This window comes from Loxodonta africana, chromosome X (genome assembly GCF_030014295.1).
Source record: "Loxodonta africana isolate mLoxAfr1 chromosome X, mLoxAfr1.hap2, whole genome shotgun sequence".
Lineage (NCBI taxonomy): Eukaryota > Metazoa > Chordata > Mammalia > Proboscidea > Elephantidae > Loxodonta > Loxodonta africana.
This window is the reverse complement of record NC_087369.1, coordinates 84781374-84788581: the sequence shown is the minus strand read 5'-3', so window position 1 is coordinate 84788581 and position 7208 is coordinate 84781374.

Here is a 7208-nt window from a genome sequence, read left to right as displayed (position 1 = left end):
AAGTGTCTATTCCACCATTTGTTCCTGCCTCTCACTGCACCTGTCTTTTTAATGTCATTCCACAGCTAGCCTGGTTTTTGGTCATTAGTGTTCAACCTGTCAAATCTATTCTTGAGATGGTCTCTAAATTTAGGTAGGATATACTCAAGGTTGTACTTTGGGTCTTATGGACTTGTTCTAATTTTCTTCAGCTTCAACTTGAACTTGCATATGACACACACCGCATTTAATTTATACATTTTGTTTATCCGCTTGCATATATATATATATATATATATATATATATATATACATATACATATATACACACACACCACATTTTGCCTATCCATTTATCTGTTGATGGACACTTGGGTTGCTTTCACCTTTTGGCTATTGTGAATAATGGTGCAATAAACATACAAGTATCTATTTGAGTCCCTGCTTTCAAGTCTTGGGTATATACCTACAAGTGGAATTGCTGGGTTATATAATTCTATGTTTAATTTTTTGAGGCACTGCCAAACAGTTTACCACAACAGCTGTACCATTTTATAATCTCATCAGCAGTGAATGATTCCAGTTTCTCCACATCCTAACCAACACTTATTTTTCATTTTTGGAATTTTTTAATAGTGTGCATTTATGACTTTCAAAGTTAGAGAATCATTGAAATAATTTCCATTTTGAAATTTGTTGGCCTAAACAGAAGTAGAATAAATGGGGGTGAGGGGGCTGAAAACTGTCTTATGAATGATCTGGAGTAGTTTATGTTGGAAAAGAGCTGGATAGGGTGGGGAAGAGCACTAACTACTTCGTTATTCCTGACTCTTTAGTGCAGGCATTCCATATTTCAGGGTTTACACTTAACATTTATTTTTCAGTTAGGTCCTATGTATATTCCTTTCCCACCCTTGTCCTTCTGGGCTTTAATAAACTACAATAATGCTAGTAGCAGCAGTGACTTGTGGGTGTGCATATCTTCTTCTAGTAGTGACTGCTTTAGTTGCTCTAATAAAGTGAAGGCTTAAACCCATCAAGACTCCTAATCCCCCCTGCCCCCACCTCCTCAGCTTGGCAGCACCAATCTTTGGTGGGAGAGCTTTCTCCTTAGGTTTCATGGTCACTAGTACATTAGATGACAGATACTTTTTTTCTGGTGGGGTAGTGGGTGAAACAGTTAAAGGTGAGTCCTGAGAAACTACTTCTTGGGTTTTTATGGGTGTTGAAGGCTGCCTGCATCTCACTGAGTAACAGGAAACCTAGCAGCACTAGCTGGTGCTGCCAGCATCTAATGATAAAAGCCTGGGCTTTAGGCCATCACTGAGCTGCAAGATTTCTGGGTTGATTTTCATCTTAAGTAGCTAGGGTCTGGGAAATTTACAGATATGCTTCCTTTGAAACAAAGGAACCTTGAGAGTCTTTGGCTTGTCTTGTATGGTCTCACATTTCAGAGTCCCTTCCCACTAGTGGTTGAGTCTTGGAGGTAGAGGACTAGCCACTGGTCTACCTAGCTTCTTGTGATCCTTTTGATAACTCAGGCAGCTAGGTAAGGGAATAGATACGTTTGATTCCTTTTCACATATGGGTTAGATGAGCCTGGGAGAAAGGACAGGTTCTTTTTAGGCAGATATAAGTATTCCTAGTGGGATGTTGTAAGTGACAGGGCTTAGTCCAAAGCTCAGCATTTTTGATAGCTTTCCTTATAGGTGTGAATCAAGTGCCATCTGATGACTACATGGAAGTTTCATTCATTTTGGGGGGGCAGGGGAAATCCCGATGGCGTAGTGGTTAAGTGCTACAGCTGCTAACCAAAGGTTCAGCAGATCGAATCCACCAGGAGCTCCTTGGAAACTCTGTTGGGCAGTTCTACTCTGTCTTATAGGGTCACTATGAGTTGGAATCGACTTGACAGCACTGGGTTTGGTTTTTGTTTTTTTTTTTGTTTTGGTTAGGAGTCCAGAACATGAGGTCCTAAACTGCCAGACATGGAAGGTGGCTCCTATGTAATCAAGTTCACGCCTATTTACGAATAGGATATTGAAATCGAAAGAGTAGAAGTACTTTCAGCCAACTAGGAGGATCAATATCAGTAGTTCACATCTGAGTTCTAACGCTTTGGTATAATCACTTGGTGCCTCTGTTCGTACCCAAGTTGTCTCATTTACATGGGAGCAAGAAACCTTATTAAATGATAATTGTAGGCCCTGCAATAGCCTTTGCTAGATAAAGAACATAATTGTGGTGCTAATGCTATTGCTTACCAAGAGTGAAATCTGAGACACACGGTGTGGGTTGGAAGACTTGACTGAGGTGGTAAAAGTAAAATTATAGCTAGATCTAAAACCTTGACTCTTCCATATTAATTTTGTTTCTTTTTCCTTCTCCCTATCCTGCAGGTGATATTAAATGCAATCAGAAATCATGCCACTAGTGAAGAGGTATGTTTAGCCCTGCCTGGACCAGTGACATTACTAGAGAATTGGAAGAGACTCGAATCAGCATCCTTGCACATGGTCATCAAATCATTGTGAAGTCTTGGTAAGTGGTCAGTAGCTTTGGTGGACCTACCCAGTTGGTGGGAAGGGGCAAAGTAGGTAGTTTTAATAAACATTAGGCAATTACTTGATGTTCTTCCTTTATGATATTAAAAAAGTTCTTAAAATATTCATACTGTACTAGAGAGTCACTAGCCTACCCTCTTCTTTTCTCATTCTCTCATTTTTATAGATGAAGGGATTGAATATCTTGCCCAAGATTATAGCTAGTTAGTATAGAAAATGCATTTGAATCCAAGCTAGTACTGTATCCTTTACCCAGTGCTTCCTCTAGATTCCTTCCAAATCCAAGGAGGCCATGTGAGGCAGAAAAGTTTTTATTCCATTCTGAAGGATTTTTTATAATAGCCTCTGAGATTGTACTTCCATAATGATGGAAATTTCTATGGTGTAAAATTTTATTATACATTAAAATCTCCTGGGATGCTTGTTAAAAATGCAGATCCCTGGGCAGCCAGAAACCTTGTCATTGGTCAAGAGCAACATTAAGAACTGTCTGTCACTTACACTGAGACCTTCTGCTGAGTGGGTGCACTAGAGAGCCAGAATGAATTGCCATTGCCATGGACATCCTTGGGAGGAAGTTGGGAAGCCTTGGTAAGTGGTCAGTGGTTTTGGTATGGTTCCCCAGTTGTTGGTAGAGAAGGGAAAGTGGTCTTGATGCAGCACTTCCCTTCTTTCTTCAACACACAATAAGAACTTACTAAAAGCCAGGGACTGTTCTAGATATTAACAAAGTCCTATCTCTTGGAACTTTCATTCTCATAAGGGTAGACAAAGGAATAAATAAACTAGTAAATGTATAATGTGGCATAAGTGTTGTATCAGATATTTTTCCATTGTGGTATGAAAATTTACATTAACAATGGTTGGCTTAGACTAAACAACATCTTGTGTTTCTCCACTCTTCTCATTCTGCCTTTTACTTCTTCTCTGCATGATGTTGGCCAAGTTTGTTCCCTTTACTGAGCCTCAATTTTCAATCAGTAGAGTGAGGGTTTTATGTGAATTTCTTGGAGACTCTTCAGCTTTGACCTTTTTGGAGTCTCTCAGTGCAATGGAGGATGGCCAAGCAGAGTGTGGGGAGGGTCATAGATAATGAAAACAATCTTTTTTCCTCTTTGTAACCAATCACTAGGCTGAACTGTGAAGGATAGTTTTGAAAAGCATTTTAGAGAGATCATCAGATTTTCCATGTGACTGAACATCCAGCAGAAGAGGAGAGCGCTTTCAGTGATTAAGGTAAGTAGGGGAGGAAAGGTCTTTGAGGTGTCATTTCCAAAGCACAAGTGACAGATTATTTCATTGAAATCTAGCTTTCTGGTCCAGTAATTTATAAGCATGCAGGTTATTCTAAAATACATTCTTCTCAAAACAATTGGAGTAGCTTATATGCTTACCTAGTCTGTGATCACCCCTACTGAGGATCAGAAAAAACTGAAATGGTTTACAAGTGAACTAGGTGGCATAAACCATGTGTCGCAAGTAATACCAACACCTCAGACACTAATTACACTGCCCTTAAGGGAAGAATCTATTCTTTCAAACCAGATTTGTAGAAGGGTTTTTTTTAAATAATTTTTATTGTGCTTTAAGTGAAAGTTTACAAATCAAGTCAGTCTGTCACATATAAGCTTATAAAGACCTTACTACATACTCCCATTTACCCTCCCCCTAATGAGTCAGCCCGCTCCCTTCTTCCACTCTCTCCTTTCGTGACCCTTTTGGCAGTTTTGAACCCTCTCTACCCTCCCATCTCCCTTCCAGACAGGAGATGCCAATACAGTCTCAAGTGTCCACCTGATACAAGTAGCTCACTCTTCATCAGCATCTCTCTCCAACCCATTGTCCAGTCGCTTCCATGTCTGATGAGTTGTCTTCGGAAATGGTTCCTGTCCTGGGCCAACAGAAGGTTTGGGGACCATGACCGCCAGGATTCCTCTAGTCTCAGTCAGACCATTAAGTCTGGTCTTTTTATGAGAATTTGGGGTCTGCATCCCACTGTTCTCCTGCTCCCTCAGGGGTTCTCTGTTGTGCTCCCTGTCAGGGCAGTCATCGGTTGTGGCTGGGCACCATCTAGTTCTTCTGGTCTCAGAATGATGTAAGTCTCTAGTTCATGTGGTCCTTTCTGTCTTGGGCTCATAGTTATCATGTGACCTTGGTGTTCTTCATTCTGCTTTGCTCCAGGTGGGTTGAGACCAATTGATGCATCTTAGATGGCCACCTGATAGCATTTAAGACCCCAGACGTGTCACTTCAAAGTGGCATGCAGCATGTTTTCATAATAGAGTTTCTTATGCCAATTGACTTAGAAGTCCCCTTAAGCCATAGTCCCCAAACCCCCACCCTTGCTCCGCTGACCTTTGAAGCATTCAGTTTATCCTGGAAACTTCTTTGCTTTTGCTCCAGTCCAGTTGAGCTGACCTTCCCTGTATTGAGTATTGTCCTTCCCTTCACCTAAAGTAGTTCTTATCTACTAACTAATCAGTGAATAAACCTCTCTCATGCTCCCTCCCTCCCCTCCTCGTAACCACAAAAGTATGTGTTCTTCTCAGTTTATACTATTTCTCAAGATCTTATAATAGTGGTCATACAATATTTGTCCTTTTGCCTCTGACTAATTTCACTCAGCATAATGATGCCTTCCAGCTTCCTCCATGTTATGAAAAGTTTCACAGATAAGTCACTGTTCTTTTTCGATGTGTAGTATTCCATTGTGTGAATATACCACAATTTTATTTAACCATTCATCCCTTGATGGACACCTTGGTTGCTTCCAGCTTTTTGCTCTTGTAAACAGTGCTGCAATAAACATGGGTGTACATATATCTGTTCGTGTAAAGGCTCTTATTTCTCTAGGGTAATTCTGAGGAGTGAGATTTCTGGGTTGTATGGTAGTTCTATTTCTAACTTTTTAAGAAAACGCCAGATAGATTTCCAAAGTGATTGTACCATTTTACATTCCCACCAGCAGTGTATAAGAGTTCCAATCTCTCCGCAGCCTCTCCAACATTTATTATTTTGTGTTTTTTGGATTAATGCCAGCCTTGTTGGAGTGATATGGAATCTCATCGTAGTTTTAATCTGCATTTCTCTAATGGCTAATGATTGAGAGCATTTTCTATCTGTTAGCTGCCTGAATATCTTCTTTCGTGAAGTGCATGTTCATATCCTTTGCCCACTTCTTGATTGGGTTGTTTGTCTTTTTGTGGTTGAGTTTTAACAGAATCATATAGATTTCAGAGATCAGGCGCTGGTCGGAGATGTCATAGCTGAAAATTCTTTCCCAGTCTGTAGGTGGTCTTTCTACTCTTTTGGTGAAGTCTTTAGATGAGCATAGGTGTTTGATTTTTAGGAGCTCCCAGTTATCTGGTTTCTCTTCGTCATTGTTGGTAATGTTTTGTATCCTGTTTATGCCTTGAATTAGGGCTCCTAACGTTGTCCCTATTTTTTCTTCCATGATCTTTATCGTTTTAGTCTTTATGTTTAGGTCTTTGATCCACTTGGAGTTAGTTTTTGTGCATGGTGTGAGGTATGGGTCCTGTTTTATTTTTTTGCAAATGGATATCCAGTTATGCCAGCACCATTTGTTAAAAAGACTATCTTTTCCCCAATTAACTGACACTGGGTCTTTGTCAAATATCAGCTGCTCATAAGTGGATCGATTCATATCAGGGTTCTCAGTTCTGTTCCATTGGTCTACATGCCTGTTGTTGTACCAGTACCAGGCTGTTTTGACTACTGTGGCTGCATAATAGGTTCTAAAATCAGGTAGAGTGAGGCCTCCCACTTTATTCGTCTTTTTCAGTAATGCTTTACTTATCTGGGGCTTCTTTCCCTTCCATATGAAGTTCGTGATTTGTTTCTCCATCACATTAAAAAATGACATTGCAATTTGGATTGGAAGTGCATTGTATGTATAGACGGCTTTTGGTAGAATAGACATTTTTACTTTGTTAAGTCTTCGTATCCATCAGCAAGGTATGTTTTTCCACTTAAGTAGGTCCTTTCTAGTTTCTTGCAGTAGTACTTTGTAGTTTTCTTTGTATAGGTCTTTTACATCTTTGGTAAGATTTATTCCTAAGTATTTTATCTTCTTGGGGGCTACTGTGAATGGTATTGATTTGGTGATTTCCTCTTCTATGTTATTTTTGTTCGTGTAGAGGAATCCAAGTGATTTTTGTATGTTTATCTTATAACCTGAGACTCTGCCAAACTCTTCTATTAGTTTCAGTAGTTTTCTGGAGGATTCCTTAGGGTTTTATGTGTATAAGATCATGTCATCTGCAAATAGAGATGATCTTACTTCTTCCTTGCCAATCCGGATGCCCTTTATTTCTTTGTCTAGCCTAATTGCTCTGGCTAGGACCTCTAGCACAATATTGAATAAGAGCGGTGATAAAGGGCATCCTTGTCTGGTTTCCATTCTCAAGGGAAGTGCTTTCAGGCTCTCTCCATTTAGAGTGATGTTGGCTGTTGGCTTTGTATATAAAAAAAAAATGTATAGATGCCCCTTATTATATTGAGGAATTTTCCTTCAATTCCTATTTTGCTGAGAGTTTTTATCATGAATGGGTGTTGGACTTTGTCAAATGCCTTTTCTGCATCAATTGATAAGATCATGTGGTTTTTGTCTTTTGTTTTATGTATATGGTGGATTACATTAATGGT